Raw genomic sequence first — 20,056 nt, forward strand, 5'->3', positions numbered from 1 at the left:
TCGCGGGACAGAAGAGGTGTCACATGAGGTTGTCTGCATTTCTTGGCTACTTCCAGTGCCTTTCCATGGCATCTGTACCCCAAAGGCAGGGAGCCCCGCTCCCCATCCTTTTCATCTCCTGACACCACCCAGCACCATGCGTGCACCTAACAATTGAGAAGGATGTAGCATTCTGACCCGAACGCTTTTAGACTGTCCTATCAGTGGCTCTGCTTGCCTCCAGAGCATGACTCACCTGCTGGGGTTGGGGTTTTGGCCCATTGTACACTAGAGGGGTAGCTAAATGTGCAGCCGTTGGACAGCCAGGTGTTCAGAGCCTGGTGGATGATGACCCCCCCTCTTTTTTTTTTTTTCCACCTTACAAAACAAGCCTACAAAACAACCTTACAAAACATGACCCAAATACCTAGAAGAGGGAAATGAGCATCACTGTCTTCAAATGGAGGTTGAATGAAGATTAATCTAGTCTTAGGCCTCGGTAGGATTCCATTTCTGCTGGGGCTGGCCAGATCCAGCCAGTGTGGGTGCTGTGGACTCCTCCTCTAATGGGACTTTCCACTTTCTCTGGGCCCCCCACTTAGTTCCCAGCTAAGAGACCCACAGAAGGAAAACCCAGGGTGAGTGGGGGCTCCTTGCACAGGGGTTGTGGATCCGCCATATCACTGGTGTAGCATCCTTTAACCGGATCCACGCCACTACTCTCCCCAGCTGCCCTGCCCCAAACCCCCTAGTCCCCTAGGGCTTTAGGGAGAACAGCTGGTGAGACCAATGGCCTCATGGCCATAGTTCCTCTACAGTATTTTACTGGAGTTACTTAATAGCCAGACAGAAGTTGAATTAAACTGTTGACCCTCCCCTGGGTTGTTAAAAAACTTAAAAAAAAAAACTTAAAAAAAAAAAAAAAAAAAAAGGTTGTTCTTCTACCCGCGGAGAAGCATATAAACTCTGAATGTACAGCCCAGTGAGTTGTCATGCCAACGGGGCCTTGTTGGGTTTTGCACTCAAGCCGAGTGCCACAGTTGCAGGCCTTCAATTTGTGGTTCTGATGCGGGCTTGGCCTTTCTGGAAGGGTCAGATCCCCAAGTCAAAGAACATTCCAGATCATAGCTCATGGCTTTCTCTGTGAATTCTGTGTTAACAGGAGCCTGTCTCTCCCCCCCCCCCCCCCCAACAGCTGAGCTGGTGAGAGCTCTGGGTGTTCTGTGAAGCAGCAGCCTCCTGACTGACCCACAGCTTACATGGGGTTGGGTTCCTGTCCGGCCAGCGGGGACTGCTGTCTGTATGCTGGTGCCGGACATTTCCTTGCCAGCTCAGGCTGCTTTCATGTTCTCCACGAAGCTGGAGTGGTTACCTGGGGGCAGTATTTCAGAGAATCATTGGAGAATAGGCTCTGCTCATTAAGTAGTAAAACCAGTGAGGTAGGGATAGTCCTGAAACCCAAGCCCTAAATATGCAGAACTGGGCCAAGAAAGAAGAAAAGAACAAAACTGGCTTTGAGCTAAGTCACCAAACCAGAAAGGTTTCATTCTTTTTCTGTCTTCCTGTGACCTTGACCACAGACCTCAGGCTGCATCCCCACTTCCTCACTCCTGGGGCAGGGAGGGGTCCAGGGCGACAGCAGACAAATTGGAGTGGCCGGAAATGGGGAAAATCAGCCAGCTGGATCTACTAATACCTTTTCTGGTTTTTAAGAAGCTAGTTTCTGATTTTTGTTTCAAGTTCTCTGTTTAAGTTGGGATGCTCCTCCCGTGAGGGTTGGAGCTCCCACCTTGTTTTGTTTTTTAAGATTTTATTTATTGGAGAGAGTGAGCACATGCATGTAGGAGGGGGGATGGGCAGAGGGAGAGAGAGAATCTCAAGCACACTCCTCACTGAGCACAATGCGGGGCTCAATCCCGTGACCCTGAGATCATGACCTGAGCCAAAACCAAGAGTCAGACACTGAACTGACTGAGCCACCACCCAGGTGCCCGTGAGCTCCCACGCTTTGAAGGATCAGTGCCTCTCTAGTGCTCACGTCTAGCGTCGAGAGAACTCTTTTCCCAGGATGCGCCCAAAGTTGATTTTCCTCCAAAAGGCTGAGTTTGGGGAGTTTGGAAGAAGTGCTTGCCTGTCCTGTCCCTCTGATGAGTGTAGACCGGAAGGAAGGAAACCTACCTGTTTGTGCTCTGCTCGATTAAAATTAGAAAAACACACCAACCTACCACTGTCCAACAGCGCAGGATTAGGGTGACGGAAGCCAAAGCAACCCCCGGAGTGGCGGGATCCCCAGGCTCGCAGGCAGAAAGGCTCCCGCTAGCACAAAGGTGTCTTCTGCCCTGGAAAGCCTGGCACTGCCTGCCCCTTGTCCGTAACATGTGGCCTTCACAGAGTTGTATTCCATAATTGCGGCACCATACAAGCTATTTATAAATTCATTGCCCTGGATGAAAATAAGCAATCGGCAGTGATTTTTTTTTTAATGCATTTTAAATAACTGGGCTCCTACAGGAATGGCAGGGTTGGTTAATTAAATTACAATGGGCTCTAAAGTTTGGGGTGTCGGAGAGCAGTGCCCTAACTGTACATACCGTGGTGCCGTGGCCTGAGAGTGGGGTGTGGGACTCTGCCGCAGGTGAACATCCTGGGGCCCCCACCCCAGGCCTGGTTTTAGGGAACCTTTGTCTTCCAGACGCTCTCTTGGCCTTGAGATCTTGGATGAGAGCTGCGGGGAGCTCTGTGTGTCTGCTTAATGCCTTTGTTTCCTCTGGAAGTTTGTCCCACCTGGCTGAATTGGCAAAACTTTCATTCCCAATAAAGCTGTCCCTGATCCCGAGCACAGCAATAGCTCGGGTGATGAAGTTGAAGCACTATTGAGTTTGCGCCGTCCGTGAGTTGATAAATCGTAGAGCTTCATTTGGTAGGAATCAGCAATTTTATGTGGCAATTAATTGTTAACTCCTGGCGGAGAGCCAGAGGCCTAGAATTTTACCCTGGTTTTTGTGTAGGGCGAGAGGAGCGTGGTAGCTTTGCGGCAGCGAGGAAGGATCGGTGAGGCCTGCGAGGGGATTGGCATTGCTGGCACGCACTGCCCTGTCCCCTCTTGCTGGTTCCTCACGTGGCCGAAGCCAGGCTCAGAGCAGACGGTCACCGCCATCGGCACACGAAGGGCCTCGTGACGTGTGCACACCACGCATGCTTGCACGCTGTGGCTTACGGATGAACAAATTACCGGAGTTCTCTTAAGTATGATGTTTCTCCCCACTAGAGCTATCCACCTCGCTGGTTCCACATCAGAAATAAAGATGTGCTGGGAGAAACGCATAATTAGCTTTCCAGATCTCTTCGGAAGGAGAGGGGCGATGTGATCATTTGCTCACTGTTCTTCTTGCTTCCACCGCCGTGGGTCTGTGCGGTGCCAGTCCAGGCAGGGGCTGCTGCCAGCGTGGTGTATGCCCGGTGCTGCTGTGGGAGGCCCCCTTTGGGTCCCCGGCTGCCGTGTGGGACCCCAGAACCCTCCGCGGAGCACAGCTGCGTCCACGCCGTCCCCCTCGGGGCCGCCAGGAGGCTGCATGGTACGCAGCGCGTCACTAACAACATCCACCAGAGCGGGGCTGGCGATGCCCACAGCAGCCTGCGAAGTAGATGACACCGTCCCCATTCTACAGAAGGGGAGCATTAAAACACACACACACGCACACACACGCACACAGAAATTTTCAAATCTACAGAAGCAGAGAAAATTGCGTGCTCAACACCCACGTCCCCGTCAGCCAGCTCGGGCACTCGGCAGCTGATGGCCTCTCTCATGGCGTGTGCACCCCCCGCACATCCCACCAGGCTCTTGTAGGGCACACCCTGGCTGTCGCCTCGGTGCCTGGGTAAATCCTTCCCTGTAGATTCCCGAAGGATAAAGACTCCATTTAGAAATACAGCAGCAATAGCATCATCGTGCCTAAAGAAGATTCAACAATTTTGTGACCTTTATGAGCCACCCCTGTGCCCACCCACTCCCTTTTTCTTGTTCGGGGTGACCTTCCTGATTACCTAGAGGTGAAGGGTGTAGACTCCAGGCCCTGTTTTTCCTTTGCAGACAGTTGCAAGTTCACTTAGTTCTGGCCCTGCAAAACCACAAACTGAAAACGCTAAACGAAACCGAGAAACGCATCCGTGGAGCTGCTGTCCAGACGCCACTAGTGTGGCCGGGACCAGATGCCGCCGCTGCTTGAGTTCACGTCCAGACAGCACACCTGCTGTGCCCCCCGAGCCCGCCTCAGCTTTCTCATTTCAAATGATGCTGATAACTTAACTGGTTTTCCAAACCGCTGGGGAGGATGAGGAGGTCCCTGCCCAGTCCGAGGCTTGAAGACTGTCCCTGGGGCTTCCCTCCCCACCCCCCCCAGAGGGTCACCGCTGCAGCTGCTCCCAGGAATGACACCACCAGTCGTGGTAGTGGCCACCTGGGGCCGCTGGCCTGGCAGTGATGGGTGCCGGAACCCAGGTGAGCACTGCCACTGCCACCTCCCCGTTGTCCCTGGCTTGGCGGGACTTGGGGCCTCACTGCTTTGCTCCTAAAGGACCTGTGCTTCCCGGGCACTGTGTCACCTGTCCGAGTCCTGTCCCTCCAGTAAGGCCTGGGTGTGTCCTCTGCAGCACCGCTGAGAATCGGTGGTGGTTTCAAACCGCAGCTGTGCCTTGGAGCTGGCAGCGGGGAGAAGGGAACCCTGCACCGCCCACTTTCACTTCTTCCTGAAGTGGAAACCACCCCCAGCAACGTGTGGGCGCCCCGCACCCCGGGGTCTGGAGCCAGAGCCTTTTCCCTGGACAGAGTGTCTGGTGCAGGCGGGTCCAGCAGAGGGGGCAGTTCCACTGGAATTCCTATCTGGAAATGTTACAGTGCTTGGCTGTCCTTGCAGACAAAAATAAGATGTTTGCTTTAGCAATTTGCTTAGTCCTGAAAACATTCCTAGACAATGCCAGGGCCTTAGTTGAAAATAGTATGCTCAGCTTGTTGGGATGGTCCCAGGAAGGATGTTTTGAGTGAAAATAAAATGATACATACCGCGGCTGTTCGCCTCCGCAGGAATCCCGTGAGAGTTCAGGATTTTAAGGGCCGCGGGTCCCCTTGGGCATGCCTCCTGGAGAGGCCAGAAGATTCTAGAACAAAAAAAAAAAAAAAAGCACCTACAGATGGGACACAGTGTGTGCTTCCTTTGGCACCCCTGCCCCTGAGGGAGTCTCCTGATGGGGCTGCATGCAGCCCGAGAGAGGACGCTCCCAAGTCCTAGGTTGTGGGGCGGGGGCATTGGGGGAGGGCCCCCTCTGCAGGGGCCTGGTTCACACCCCCAGGGTCAGCCTTTACTAGACTGTGAGAAACTTCTTTATCCGCCCGAAATCCCCTTTGGGCTTCCTCCCCCCTCCTCGGTCATGGTTCTGCCCACACAGGATACACTCAATCCTCCTTCTGCATGACTGCCCCGCATAGAATCACAGGCCAGGATCGGCTCCAGAACTTTCTCTTCCAGGGCACGAGCATGGGCAGTTCTTCCCCAGCAGAGTTTCGGTTTGGTTGCTTGCTGAGAACCAGGGTTGCAGGTGAGCTCTCTCACTCTCTCACACACACACACACAGCAGGGTGGGGAGCATCAGGCTGGTACTGGCATTTCCAGTTAAAAGCCACTTGTGACCTTTTCTTCTTTGAAACAAAGTACTCAAATAATTTCAAATGACTTATTTTACGACCTTTGCTTCTGAGTCGAGATAGCAAGCAGTGTGCTATGATGGTCCGTTCTGTAAGAGCAGGAGGCCCGAGTCGCCAGAGCGGCCGCAGCGGACTTGTTTTTTTGTGGACTCCCTTGGCAGTGTTTCGGTGGAGTATAAACATAGCACACGACGCCTTAAAAATAAGTGGCTGCGTGAAATGCTTGTGCGCATCAGCGGCGTGCTGCCACATATGTTCAGATCCTGCACATCGCTCCCTCTTCAGAAGGATGACTCGGATAAGTGGCTTACGGCGGCCAGCACGCCACAGCTCTGGGATTATGTGGACGAGACCCCTGTGCCTTTTGCCCTATAACCAAGGACCCAGGGCCGGGGCAGCGGAGCAGATCACAGGGGGCCGGCCCTGTGGCTCAACCTCCAAGGGCCTGGGTAAGCCCCCCTTCTGTCCTGAACCCCATTTCACCCGCAGCAGAGCCAGACCCATACAGGCTTCCAGACGCACCCTTTCCTGGCTCATCAGCCCTCTGGCTCCTGATGAGCCCGGACAGAGGTTGCATCTTCCTCTCTGACCCCCGGTAGTCCCTCCGGATGGTGGGCAGGGCTCACACCATCATCGGTGCCCTCAGAATGGTGTTCTTAAGGGCATCGGTAGAAATGATGCAGAATACTCTCGTGGATGGTCACCTGGAGGGCCATGCTGGCCTCAGGCAGTGGTGCTTTCGAGGTTGGGAATGACTGTGTAATTGGGGTGGGTCAGGGGTTGGCGAGTACTGGATGCGAACTAAATTTCATCTAAGTCCTGTTGGGGTTTTTTGCTTGTTTGGTTGGTGGTTTTTTTTTTTTTTTTTTTTTTTTTTTTTTAAGATATTTATTTTGTGAGAGAGAGAATGCATGAGTGGAGGGATGGGGAGAGGGAGAGAGAGAACCCCAAGCAGACTGTGCAGAGCCTGATCCCACGACCCTGAGATCACAACCTGAGCCGAAATCAGGAGTCAAACGCTTACCTGACTGAGCCACCCAGGTGCCCCCAAATCCTGTTGTTTTCTGAAGTTAAATATTTTGTTTCTTCCCATATTCTACTACAGTCATCCACGTAGCTGAAACTGAAGTTGAAATTCTCACTTCCTAAATGAGAATGCGCGCCCTTACTCTTTGTGTAACGGCAGCAGATTTTCTCAATAATAAACCCAAACCCTGCAGAATCCTAAAGCAACGTAGCATTTCTACTTATACCTGGACCTTTTTTTTTTTTTTTTTAATTCCCCTTTGGGTCAGCAACTGCATAGAAAAGTCACTTAATGTATACAGTTGTCTGTGTGTAAGTAATCTCTACACCCACCATGGGGCTCGAACTCACAACCCTGAGATCAAGAGTCACACGCTCCACCGACCAAGCCGGCCAGGCGCCCCTATAGTATACAGTTTTTAGGCTGGACTGTATAAACCTCCTGCCCTCCCTGGTAATGCAGAAGCTGTTGAAGGATCACAGAAGACCCAGCAGACCCGGGGAAATGAGAGTTTGGTTGATCACGGTGTGTGTAAGAATTTGGATGACTTCGTTGATCTTTCTGTGTGCATTGTGTGGTTTCACGTTTTAACAAGGGGATAATTGTGATACACGCTCGCGCTGTGCTGTGCTAACACCTCCATCCTCCTGCTTGGAGGTTAGTAAGGAGAGGGGAAAATTGGCAGGGGAGAGGGTGGTAGCAGGGAAGGACATTCGGCGCACAGCAGGTGTCTCGTAGACACGGTGCCACGTGGGCAAATAAATGCAGGTTCAAGCACGGGGATCGCTTTCCCTGCCAGTGGAAGAAGTTTCTGTATCGCGTCTCTGGGAGTTTCCTTGCGCCTGTATTCCTGAAAGTTGGATACCTCTGGGAAGAATGGAAACAGTCCATTCCTGGCTTCCTTCCCGCCTGTTCTTAAGAAAGAGGCTCATTCTTTCAGACGTGCGTGGAGCCGGGCGCCCTGCTCTGCCCACCGCCGGGGGTCCCTATCAGGTGCTAGCGCGGGCTTTGGGCTCAACAATCGGGCCGCCAGTAAAGGTCTGTAAACTCTGTATCGGTCCTTAAGGAGCAAGCAGAGCATGAATTCCAGAAGGCCCTCCCGTTGTGCGAGGTTCCCAGGAGCGGCCTGAAACGGGCCCCCAGTGTACCGAAAGCACCAGGCCTGACTCGTGCAGTGGCCGCGGCTTCTCCTGAGCGTGTCCCCGGGGCCCGCGGACAGGAAGGCCGGGCTCCAGCGCCTGACCTATGTCACAGCAATAACAAAGACCAGGCCGGCCTGTCGCCCGAGGCAACAGGATGGGCTTCTCAAGGCGGGATTAAAAGGTAAGTTGGATCGCGGACAAATCAGGCCAACAGGCTTCGGAGGCTGAGGCTTTGTCAACAAATGAACTTGGCTCTATTTTAAGCCATGTTATGTACCAGGACTTCCTGTTTTTCCAAAGAAACCTCTTGTTTTGGTTTTCGTAATGATGGATTTATTGAAACGTTTTGCTATTCGGGGGACCCACGTTGTTTTCCAACCAAAAAGTCAAAACTGGAGATTTTGCGGCCGGAGAGGTGACGCGGCTGTGCAGTGACAACGTTGCTGCCCCGAAGGCTGCTCATTCAGGGCCCGGTGGCCTCGGTGGCCTCGGTGGCCGGGCAGTGAGCGAACAAAGAGCTAATTGCCAGTCAGGGTCCTAGACGGATTTTGTAGCTCAGAGTTTGGCCTCTTGTTGCAAGGGCGGTGGGGGCTGGTCAGAGGACAATTGAAAGGGGCTTTTTGTTGTTTCTCTGGGCTAAGTCGAGCCATGTGTGTCTGTCTTTCTAGGAGCGCGGGTCTGGCCAATCAGGCCCGTGTAGATCCCACTCGCTTCCTGCCGACCTTTCGACACCGACAGATGTTTTTTCTTAAAAGTGTCGTTAGGGCTCTCTCCACTCGCTGACCTCATCGCGTTTTAGTGAAGCCACTTTCCTATGGTTTTGTTCCTCAAATTCCCTTTACCCCATCCTGAGTTCCCCTCTGAGATTAAGATCACCCTGCCTGCTCTTTCTGCCACCTTCTCTCCTGCCTCTTGGACCTGGCATGGGGAGCTGAGCCCACCCCAGGTCCTGCAGGGCTGGGCTGACCCACAACAGCTGGAGGCACCCTGTGCCCCATGAACCGAGGGAAGCCGTGTGGCTTGAAGAAAAAGTCTAATGGAGGCTCATGAGCCAGGAACACACCAAACGACCCAACATGTCAGTGTGCGAGAACCTTCCAGAACCTGTGGATGTGTGCCATGACCGTAGCTCCTCAAATACTGTGGGCCGTGGTGTGACTGGGAGGTGGGTCCCCAGTAGGTGACATCATGGCAGCCTGTGTGACCTGGACAAGTCACTGCCCGTGGCAGGGGCTGGGAGTGATCATGTGGGAGATCCTAAGCCCATGAAAGTGTCTGTAGCTGACACCCCTAGTCCAAGAGAGCGGACCACCATCGGAGCCGACACGGTATCTGTTCTGGAGGCTGGAAGATGGTGTTGGTATTTTAGCCTTTCCCTGAAACTGTGACACAGCAAACGCAGCTAGGACACTTGAGCCATAGTCTCTGACCCCTTGGGCCCTGATCTGGGTTTCCTCTGGGCTCACTCTTCTGAAACGTCTGGGCCAGGAGTGCCTCCCCTGTTCTGTGATCATCTGGGATGTTGGGGTCTTGCCCAAAGTCAACCAACCAAAGAGCACATTTGGCAACTGAGGTGGTGCTGGGTGTGTTCTTTGCAGTGTAGACTGAAAAATTGTTTATCGAATTCTGCAGAGTGGAGCCTGCTGGTGAGCTCCTTCTGTATGTGTTGGGTGACTTCACGCCCGAAAGCCCCTAGATCGGTGCCTGTCACACGTGAAGCACTTGTGAAGCGAGTGTTTGCTGGTGCTAAAGTAACGAACGTCCCAGCCATCCGAGACTATACTATACTCCACAGGTTGGCTGTGTGTGTACCTGGACTCTGTCTTCCTAATGAGTTTACAAACCAGCCTTTGTTGCGCTTACTTGCTCACTTACTTACACGTGGGTATTGCCTCTGGGGCCTGGCAGGGCGTGTTAGTTGTGGTTCAGGGACGTGGGCATAGCTAAATGAGATGGAGCTGTCACATTTTCAACCTGGCGTGTGGGGCTCAAACTGACTCTTGGGCTTCCAGATTCTTGCCCCAGTAATGCCTCTGCACAGCCCCCGGGTGGGGAGTGCCACGGGGACCCTCGGGGATGAGCAGAAACACGGGCTGGGAGTGACCCAGAGTCATTGAGTCTCACGTTCTTCATCTGTGAAGCCAGCAGTTTGGATTCGGTAACTTCTCAAGTTTCAGAATGTTCCAGAAATGCTGTGGTTCCAAGAAGACGTCAAGGCCCACACAGGCATGTGTGTTCATGCCCCACGGCTCCACTCCATGCCTTTTCTGCCCTTTGGGCTCTGGGTGGGCTTGCTGATCTCTCAGAGCTCGCATCTGCTCACGTCGCAGGAATGGGCCACGTGTTTGCTCCGAAACTCTGTGCAGGCTGCTTTCATGTTACCTGCATTCTGTTTTTCTCTGATTAGAAGAGCTCAACTTTCATAGGAGCTGCAGTTCAAGGACCACTTCTAAGATAGGAAACAAGAGGGCCTGTTTATCCAGTGAAGTGCCATGGGGACGGTGGCCAGAGGCTGCATTCTTAATGTGGGGCCTGGCCCCTGAGAGATCTTCTTAATGTCCCCAGATTTATGGGTGTGCGCGGGTCAGAGTGGAGACCCTGGGGTGCCTCAGTTAACTCCGCGTCCATGTGGGTGTGGATCGCAGCCTGGGGACGTACTGAAGTGTCCGGGGTAAGGGAAAATCACAGCTGGCTTTCTGCTCTCCGGGCCCATGGGCCTTGCTGATGCGCAGAGCGTCGTCTACCCCGGGGTTCACGGCAGCAGGAATATCACAGACCTCGGGTCAGCGTGGGCGACTGAGGATTTGCAGCATTTTGGTGGCTTTCTGTAGTGTTCCCTGTCTTGGAGGTAATGGAAACTTGGTGCCAGTGCAGCACAAGGGTATCCTTGTTTGTTTGTTTTTTAATCTCTTCTGTTGAACTATCGTATCAGTGACTGTAACGTGTTCAAAGCAGGGTGTTCTCAGATTTGGGGAGCAGGGCACAGTTTAAAGGGAAGGCTAGATAGCATTTTTCTCTTTGTGTGTCTCCCTGAAAACACATGTCTCTGTCTTTCAGGAGGCAATGGTGGGATTTTGGGGAGGGGATGGACTGGCCCGTTCTGATTGGCCGGCGTAGCAGCCACTGCAGCCCAGCACCTGGGCAGGTTTGTATTTGTTGAGTTTATGGACACACGGCTGGACTCCTGTTGACTTGGCATTGGTGTTGTGTAATAAAGCCAGGATTATTGACAAATCGTACCCATAGGGGCCATCACCCCTTCACCATGGCCGGGACCCCCGCCAAGGTAGTCCTGAGCTTCCCCGAGCATCACTGGTGCAAGACCCTAGAGGATTTCTTAGGGCGGCTATCCCCAACATCATCAGTGTGCTAGTACCACCGACCCGGTGCTTGAACAACAGAAGTGTGTGGTCTCGTGGCTCTGGAGGCCAGAAGTCTGAGAGCGGGATGTCAGCAGGGTTGGTTTCTTCTGTGGGCTGGAAGGAAGGGCCTCTTCCAGGCCTCTCGTCTTGGCTTATACATGGTCATCTCCTCCTCGTGTCCTCACACGTGGCCCCTGTGTCCAAATTTCTCCTTCTTAGAAGGACCCCAGTCCTATTGGACTAGGGGCCACCCTAATGACCCTAGTTTAACTTGATTACCTCTCTGAAGACCGTACTTCACCACATTCAGAGGTACTGGGGCTTCTGACTTGAATGTCGTTTTTTGTTGGTGGGGAGGATCCAGAACTCAGTGCGATAACAAAGCACTCACACCTGATGTGACTGTGAGCAGTTAGCTGAGAATGTGTGTTGAGCTCTGGGGTGTTCCGATTCGGACAACAGGGACCATAAGGCAGTTTGGATCACAAAGGTGGGCGTCCAAGAAACTGCCTTCCCCTAGAATGACATCTTGTGCCATTTGTGCATGTTGTCCATCTGGGGACACAAATACTCTGTCCAAATAATCCTAACTTCTCCGGGCCTCCCTTCCCCTGTCTGCTCTTTGTCTGGCAGGGGCTCCAAAGTGTACAGCATCCCCGTACATTAGCTCCAAGTGGATCTTTAAACAGCGATCACCTTGTCAAGAGTTCTTAATAGGATTTCATGTAAAATTAGGATCTTGGGGCATTAGCACATGGTGAGCTGTAATAATCTAAACAGGTGATTGTATTCATGGGAACCATCCCATGTTTGCCCTGTTTGTGAAGCATCCAGGTCATTATGACAAGGATTCACACCTCTGGAACATTCTCACGGGGCATGTTGCAGCCTCCTCCCCTATTCCAGCAGCCTCTCCACACTAAGGTATATTTTATCCATAGTTTCCAACACTCTGGGCTACAATAAATGTAAAAATGGTGTTGTTTACCCACCAAAGACTTAGAGAACAGAACTGGGGGCCCCTGTAACACCGGGGAAATAATTCAGGAAGACCATTTAACTCTAGGAATACCCTAAAACAGAAAAAAGGAGTGCTCTCGTGGCTCCCTTCTTGAATTTGATCAGCAGAGATGAGTCTGTGTGAAGTAGAAGTGTCATCCGCTTCTCCTCCATCTGACTGCCATCCTGGCCTCCCTCCTTTGGTTGAAGTCATGGATACTAAGCCTGCCCACCCCCATTTCTGGTACCACCCCCATCCTCTATTAAAACGGAGTCAGGGGTCTCTGGGTGGCTCAGCGGTTTAGCACCTGCCTTCGGCCCAAGGTGTGATCTTGGAGTCCCGGGATCGAGTCCCGCATTGGGCTCCCTGCATGGAGCCTGCTTCTCCTCTGCCTGCGTCTCTACCTCTCTTTCTCTGTGTCTCTCATGAATAAATAAAATTAAAAAAATAAATAAATAAACCAGGTCAAACAAAAACGAATAGCGGCACAAGCCGTTTTATTTCATGTTGTTAAATAGCTACATCTCAGATGAAGATACTCCTTTCTGTGACTCGGGTTGGAAAGATAAGGTCTGGGAAGAACAGCTTTGCAGTCAAAAGACTTTCTGGAGTTGGGGGATGTCTGGTTCCTGCTCAACACTTAACTGTGTCGCCTGAGATTACAGATGCCTCCACAGCTCCACCGCGGTGGCTGTTCTTGTAGAGAAATGTCACGATGGGATTTGGGTATTTGTAAAGCTCCAGATGTGGAATATCTTTCGTCATAAAACAAACTTACTACTCTGTTCCCGAGGTCTGAGTTGACTTTGCTGATGTCTGCCTTTGTGTAAGCAACACCTCATATGAAATAAAGGACGGGCCACCCCCAGTGGCCACTCGGAACGTTCCTGTCCCACGATGTGCCTGCTGGTGATGCCCTGACATGGTGGCTCCTCCGACGTGGGCAGCTGTAGGCTGAGTTGTGTGATGGGGCCTTCCCCGGGCGTGGTCCCTCCCGGTTGGGCTGGGCTGCAGGTTGCTTGGGAGTGTATCTGGTTTGGTCCTCAACTGGCCACTGTACCCCATCCGGCCCCAAACTTGAGAGGCTAGGTTTCCCTGCTCCTTTAGGCAGATGGGCAGGTTCAGAGTGAACTCTTCCAGCCGTTTCTTAGAGATCGTCTTTCTAGACACTAGCTTTTGAAAACCAAACAAAGGGACTCTCAGCCATCCATCGTTCACATTGGGATAACCTTATCTCCAACAGACCAACTTGAATCCCCTCCCCTGTCAGCCTTGGACCTGGTGGGCCCATCCGGGTGGTCGTCTACCCCCAACCTGGGCAATACAGAGGATCCTGCTCCAAATCTCTGTGTTTTGGAATGTGGTGGCGAGGGACTTCCATCAGATGCAGAGAGAAAAGAGGAGAGACTCTTAGGATGCTTTCTGGGGAAGGCGGAGTTGGGGGTGAGGTGGGGTACTCTGGCGTCTTGGTGTGGTGATCTTCAAAGACCTGCCCTGCCAAGTCAGGCCAAGAGTCAGCTATGCTGCCCAGCGGCATCCTGTTGCTATGGCAACCTGGGCTCTGAAATGGGGCTGGGAGAGGATGCTGGTCTTAAGGAGCTGTGGAGATGGGATGAGGCATGTGCGTCACCCCTACTCCAGCGTCGATGGACAGACCAGCCCCCCTCTCAACCTGAACCATCTGGGTGCCCACAGGTGTGGAGAAGGGAGCTTAGAACGCAGTGATCAGGAAAGACTGAGGTCAGCTCTCCCTCTGCTGGGTCATTTAAGGGGTCCAGGGAGAAGTGCCCTGGCTCCAGGCCACTGCTTGCTGGTCAGAATTTATTCCCAAATATGGTTGGAAAAAGTCACTTTTTTCACCTCCCTCTCTGTTAATGTCTCCTGAAAAGATGGTGTATCCTGAGGTCATCTGTTTCACAACACAGTGCTGGGGGTCAAGGAGAGTTGCACAATTACCAATTAGCCAGGTGGAGATGGTGCTGCACCCCGTGGTGGAAACCCTGACGCGCCTTCGCTCTGTATCCGTCTCTTCTTTCCTCTCCTTAGAAACTATATCCCTGCCAAGTTGTTTTCATTTTTCATCACTATGGCTCATTCCTCACTGATGTGTCTTTAAACAAGAAGCATGGGCGTAATGGAAAATCATCCTTCAGGGTGGCCATTCCCTTCCTGAATCAGGGAGCCTCTTGCTCTCTCACCCACCTCCTTGACTTACCCAGCTCTGAGGGGAGCAAACCTCAGCTGCCAGCCCAGGCCTCAGGTGACGGGGTGCCTGCCTGGGTTCCCTTTCACCCCTGCTGGTCATGGTCCTAAATCTGAAACCATCTGAGGTTTTAAGGGTGATTGGAGATGTCGGTGGGGACTGACGGAAGGTGCGGTGTGCCATCCTGAAATCCATTCAGGCCTTTCCTTCTGGAGGGTTCTTGTAGAGTCCACGGGATCGAAATGAACTAGGCCAGTGTCTGTGCAGTGGCTCAGGGCTCTGTGGCCTGGGAAGGCCACGCCGGGCATGCAGTGCCCTCTGCTGGCCAAAGGGCCCCATCACTGGGTGCCAGGCCTGCTGGAAAGGCTTAGACCCACAAGGTCGGCCCCACACCAGTGGTTTCCTACCAGCTGTGCAAACGAGCCAAGACTGCAGAGAGCCGGTCCTCCTCACCCATGGATTCCAGACTGTACGGTGTCGAGAGACAAGCAGGCTGGAATCTTCAGGTGAGCAGCAAAACTTGTGTCCCGTAAGGAAGGCCGACGCTCCCAAGAGGGCAGCTGAGGATTCAGGGTCTACTGGTGGCAAGAAATCAAGAGGCAGAGGTCTTCAAAATCTCACATTGATTTTTTTCAGAATTCAAGATCTTGTCATTTGCCAACTGATTGCTAAAAAAAAAATTGTCCTTATTAGACATGCAAATACTAATGCAATTCATAAAAGGATAGAATAAGCAAAGAAATCCAAACTGCCTTTAAAGTGTTAAATCTTTACTCCATCTCCATCCTGTTCCTCCCCCACCCCACCCTCCATTCAATAGGCCATTTTAAAGTTTATTTTTAAGTAAGCTCTACACCCATCGTGGGCTCGAACTCAAAACCCCATGATCAAGAGTCACATGCTCCTTTGGGTGAGCCAGCTTGGTGCCCCTCCGTAGGCTATTTTTAAGTTTAGCACAGCGTTTGCTTACGGTCTCAGCGATCCCCTGGTGGCTCCTGCCTTGGCTGACCTCCAAGTCCAAGCCTTGGTGGCCGTTAGTTATGGATGCTTTTACCCTGCACTGAACCACGACAGGTGCACACGGATGCGCCGTCTCATCACAGGCTGCAGACTGCACCCTCAGGTGACCTTTGGGGCGCTGCAGTGGCCACCCCAAAAGCCTCACCATGGCCACAGCCTCTCTGCAGGCCTTTTGTGAGAATTCCGACCGTTCTGGATGCTTCCTCTGTATGGTGTTCACTTTTGCTCGCTCGGATGCACACCTACAGTAATTCCTTGCGTTCAGTATGTAACAGAAGAGGAGTTACCTGGTCCCATTGAACTTCCTCTGTCTGCAGAGAACATGACGCTGCTCCTCCCTTCATCCTGTCCAGCAGACTTGTCAGCTCCAGATCCAAATTGTCATGCCAAAGGAGGGAAGGGTCAGAAAACTGAGAAAGGAAAAAAAAAAAATTGGTGTTCCTACAGTTCTCAGTGTCAACACCATGACCAGTGTCATAAAAGGTGATTTTTTACGTTTATTAATTTAAGGGAAAATTTGTTTATTTGCCTTTATCTTTTTTGTTCTGTTTGCTTTTGTTTCTAAAGACCATTGTATTATAAAAGTGAAGGTATTAATTTTTGAAGCATACTTGTAAGTCGAGTGCTCTAAAAATGTGTGGAAAATTCTGAACATGGGAAGTCTCCTTTTCTTCAGCCTGGGGAAACCAACGCTTAATTTTCATTATGACACAAAACAACCAATTAGGAAAATCATGAATCGATGCTGTTCAAACTCTGTTCTTGGTGATAGTTGTTAATGGAAACATTGAGAATTCTTGAGTCTTGTATTTAACACCCGGAAATGTATTTTCATGTGCTAACAAGGCAGAAGGGCTCACGCGGCACCGTTGGCCAAGGAGTTGGTCTTAGCACAAGTGTGGCTTTGACATGTGCTCCCTCCTGGTGGCATCTTCCACCCATGCAGGACTCCCTCCCTGGCACTGAGCTACCTCATGCTACAAGACTTGCTTTCTTGGTTTGTGACCTTCCAGTCTCTTTACTCTTCATCTCTCTCCCTCCCTCAGAGCCACAGATAATTATTTTGCATAGAACTCCAGGCCCATAGTTTCTTAGCCTCCCTTCCAAACGGTAGAAAGCTCTGAAAACTTTTAATTCTTTGGTAACCCATTTGGCAGCAGGTGTTGACCTGGCCTGAATGGTTGAGGGTAATTTTTGCATCTTGTATGTTCATCCAGTTTGGGTGTGTTACTGGTCCTGGTGCAGACATTTGAGTGATTGACCTGGGGGTCCACCATAATATAATGTAAGTCCTGTATTGCGTCTTTCAAACCCAAATGCATCTGACTTCTGAAGCTTGCGTGGCCCCTGGGTGCTGGAAAAGAAGTGTAGTGGACCTGTGCTAATGGCACCTGAAGCTATCCATGCACATCTGTCCAGTGATCACAGGGTGACGCCCATGGAGCTGATGGAGGGCACATGACCAGGGTGTGGCCTTGTCACCCACGGGTTGGGCTGCTGGGAGTTCCCTGGAGAAAGATGAGCAGCCTTGCCAAATAGTGTAGGGTCCTGCTGGTTACCTCTGGGGCATGGGGTGGGCGTTGTGGGGCTGGGAATCACCTGTACACCATATTATATGCCACTTGAGGTCTGAACCATGGGTTTCCCCTTTCAAAAAAAAAAAAAACCTAAATATGCCCCAAAGCTACTGAGGAAAAATTAAGGAGCAACTGTAGCTTTGAGACCATTACAAAATTGACTTCAGTAAGCCTTTTTCCCCCCACAATCAATCTTCCCCCAAAGCCTCATTTTCTTCCCTCAAAAAAGTTTTAATAATTTTGTAGTTAACTGTGGGATCATGTCAACCATTTACCAAAGGCTAAGCCAGGTTTTTTTTTTTTTTAAACCCATTGATCCCTGACCCCTGTAGAACATTTCTTCTGATAGACTTGATCAAACAAACCCCAGATCCCTTATTAAGGGGATTGTCTCCAGCTCTCTTCCTAGGAAAGGAACCTATTGTTCCTGTTTGGCTTCTGAAAATGCTCGAACAGGTCATTTTGTGATAGCCTCAAGACCAGTGACTCTTGGGTCTCAATGAAGAATGAGAGACAGATTTCCGGGCAGTTGTTCTTGGTGGGCCAGCATTGCCAAGGCCCTAGTTTAATACGCTGACCTTGCCCATATGCTGGATGCCACCTGCCCGCAGAGTCTTTGCATGCGCCAGCAGGTGCTCCTCCCTGTTGCCTTGGCCTCCGCTGCTGCTCTGTTGGGTCACTCACAGGTTGGTTGAACAAGACTATGGACACATCATTAGAGACTTGTAGGATGGGGCGAAGGAGACCTGAGGAGTGGTGCCATTCCCTTAGGATCCCAGGCTCGGAAAGGTGGGAGCCTTTGTCGTACCCACGCTGCCAGGTCTATGGGGGCCTTTTCTCCTTGTACTGGATCATCTTGACCTCGCATACTGAGTATCTAGCCCCCTTGTGGGCACAACAGTGCAATATATGGAGGACTCCAAGGGTTCGTTCAGAATTTGGCAGCACTGGCTTATGGTCCTATGAATTCGTCAGCACATCCTAAAACTTGGTGTCTCTTTATCAACATAGTGTTTAAGTAGATTTCCTTAAGAAGACTTTTCATGTGGAAAGACATCAATTACTTGGGGTGAGTTCTTTCGTCTGCCTAATGTTTATGAAGAGTAGGAATTAGAATAAACTGTGAGGGCATTTTTTTTTAACTTGTGATTTTTACAAATGTAAATGAGCAAGGACTCAGGGTTTCTGTGCGTTGTGGAGTCTTGGTCCTGGCAGGTGGGCTGCTAATGGTCATATTTAGCAAAGTTAGTCCACCCAGATTTCAGACCTCACTGAAGAAGAAGGACCCATTTCTCTCGTACTTCCTTTTGGGTGTGTGTTTTGTGTTTGAAATACAAGTGAGTGGTCATAAAATGCAGTGGTCGTCCTGTGTGCTGCCCTTTTAAATCTCAGTTTTCTCTTGGAAACCCACGTTGAGACCTCCCACCCTCACGGCTGCTTTCTGGTGCTGACAAGAATCTATGGATCTCATGCAGACATCTTTCCCCTTCTGCAATGAGCTAGATTCCTTGACCCCAAACCTTTCAACCCTGGATCACCCCTCACCTCAAGCTAACTAAATGTCAGGTAGGTCTTTCTGTGGTTTGCCCCGCAATATTAGGGTCTCCCCTTTGGAGGAGAAGACGGTGGTAGTTTTCTTGTAAGGTTTGGCACTGGTGACCCTACTTCTGAAAAGACCTGATTTGCCCTCTGACCTTTCTTGAGTTCCACTGAGGTCATCCTCCTAGCCTCTGAGCCAGAGGGAAAGGTATACACATAAAAACATCCTTTTTTTTTTTTTTTTTTAGATAATTATAAACATGGAGCCTGCTTACCCTTGGTCATTTGCAAGTAGGTTCTAGAATTCTCCTCCCTTGTGTGACACCACAACTATGGTTTGAAGTTGTATGCTTTGCGCCAAAGAGGGACAGTGGGACACAGTGTCCCCCCCCCCCCCCTTTTTCCTTCCCTATGTGTACCTTGATTTGTTGTTAAACACTTGACTGGATAGTGTCAAGCGATGATAGTGGTGATAAATTCGGTGGTGGAGAAGGGCCTGATTGTGAGTGGAGGCTGGTATAAGGCAAAGGGGGGTGGGGCTGGCTTTCCCGCAGGTGCTGCCCAGGGAGCCCAGGGCCGGCGCAGAGGGTACGGGGTGCTGGCGTGGACACCAGCCAGAGACCGGAGCTCACAGCTCCGCTCGGAGGAGGGCCTGTCCCTGTCATCGGGAAGAGGGTTATGCTAATTAAGTCTTCATAAATAGCTTGCTCCCCGGGAGAGCCAGGGAGGAAACTGTGACATTTCATACATTTTTGCTTCAAAAGAGATATTGGGGGGAAGGGGATGGAGCTTGGAGAGTCAGTGGTCACTGCCACTGGTCCCGGCCAGCCTCTGCCTGGTGGTGGCCTGGTGAGCCTGAATTCACTGGTGACGAGGGAGGTGCCGCAGCCAGAAGGGCCAGCATAGGGGTCTGCTCCCTGCACCCCCCAGCCTAAAAAATACCCAGAGAGTCCATTGCCCGTTTTCTTCTTCTTCTTCTTCTTTTAAATAATAGGACGCAGACTATTTGTGTAAGCCAATGCCTGATCTTTCCCTTGATTGCATAATCGAGATTCTGCTTATCAATTTTTCAGGACGCCATCTAATTATACAAATTAAAATTCAAAGGGAAGCAAAAAGAATGATTAGGCCTCACTTGGGGGATTGGAGGAGGAGGGTGTGAAAGCCGGCTTGCCTCGGATGATAATGCTGTCATTTTTCATCTCTAAGGCACTTTACAAATATTAACTAATTAATTCTCTCACCCCTCGGCTACCATGAGGTTCTGACTTCACGCCAGCGTGGAGAAGGACCACGCTGCCACTTGACGATCAGACCTCAGGACCCAAGCAGATGGAAATTTGCCGGCCGAGCTCTGGGGTCCGAGGCTGCCCCGTGGGGGTCTCACGGGCACCAGCCCTGGCGTCCACCTGGCTGCCCCTCTGTCTGGGACTCTGGTCTCCGCTAGGAACCCCCTTCTCTCCTTGGTGTTGCTGCCTTTCCTAAAGCCCAGCAAAAGCAGGGTGT

At 51.4% G+C, this 20,056-nt stretch overlaps 1 protein-coding gene and 1 long non-coding RNA gene across 11 annotated transcripts in view; one reads left to right on the forward strand and one right to left on the reverse strand.

The window, feature by feature from the left end:
• CTBP2 (C-terminal binding protein 2) overlaps positions 1-20,056 on the forward strand; it is a 157,399-nt gene that overhangs the window by 87,150 nt on the left and 50,193 nt on the right. The window contains exon 1 of one of the 9 annotated variants that reach the window (XM_077877278.1): positions 6,107-6,129. The exons of the other annotated variants lie outside the window; for them this stretch is intronic. The gene's annotated coding sequence lies outside the window, so the exon portion shown is untranslated. Of the gene's footprint in view, positions 1-6,106; positions 6,130-20,056 lie in introns of those variants that run through there. 9 annotated transcript variants of the gene reach the window in all.
• LOC144300963 (uncharacterized) lies at positions 2,453-5,847 on the reverse strand. Of its 2 annotated transcripts, XR_013367708.1 has the most exons (4): positions 5,722-5,847; positions 5,042-5,136; positions 4,027-4,680; positions 2,453-3,934 (listed from the first exon to the last, which is right to left on the reverse strand). It is a non-coding gene; the product is annotated as an uncharacterized LOC144300963 (long non-coding RNA). The 2 variants fall into 2 exon arrangements; XR_013367707.1 differs by having other exon boundaries at positions 2,453-4,680.

This window comes from Canis aureus, chromosome 29, assembly GCF_053574225.1.
Source record: "Canis aureus isolate CA01 chromosome 29, VMU_Caureus_v.1.0, whole genome shotgun sequence".
Lineage (NCBI taxonomy): Eukaryota > Metazoa > Chordata > Mammalia > Carnivora > Canidae > Canis > Canis aureus.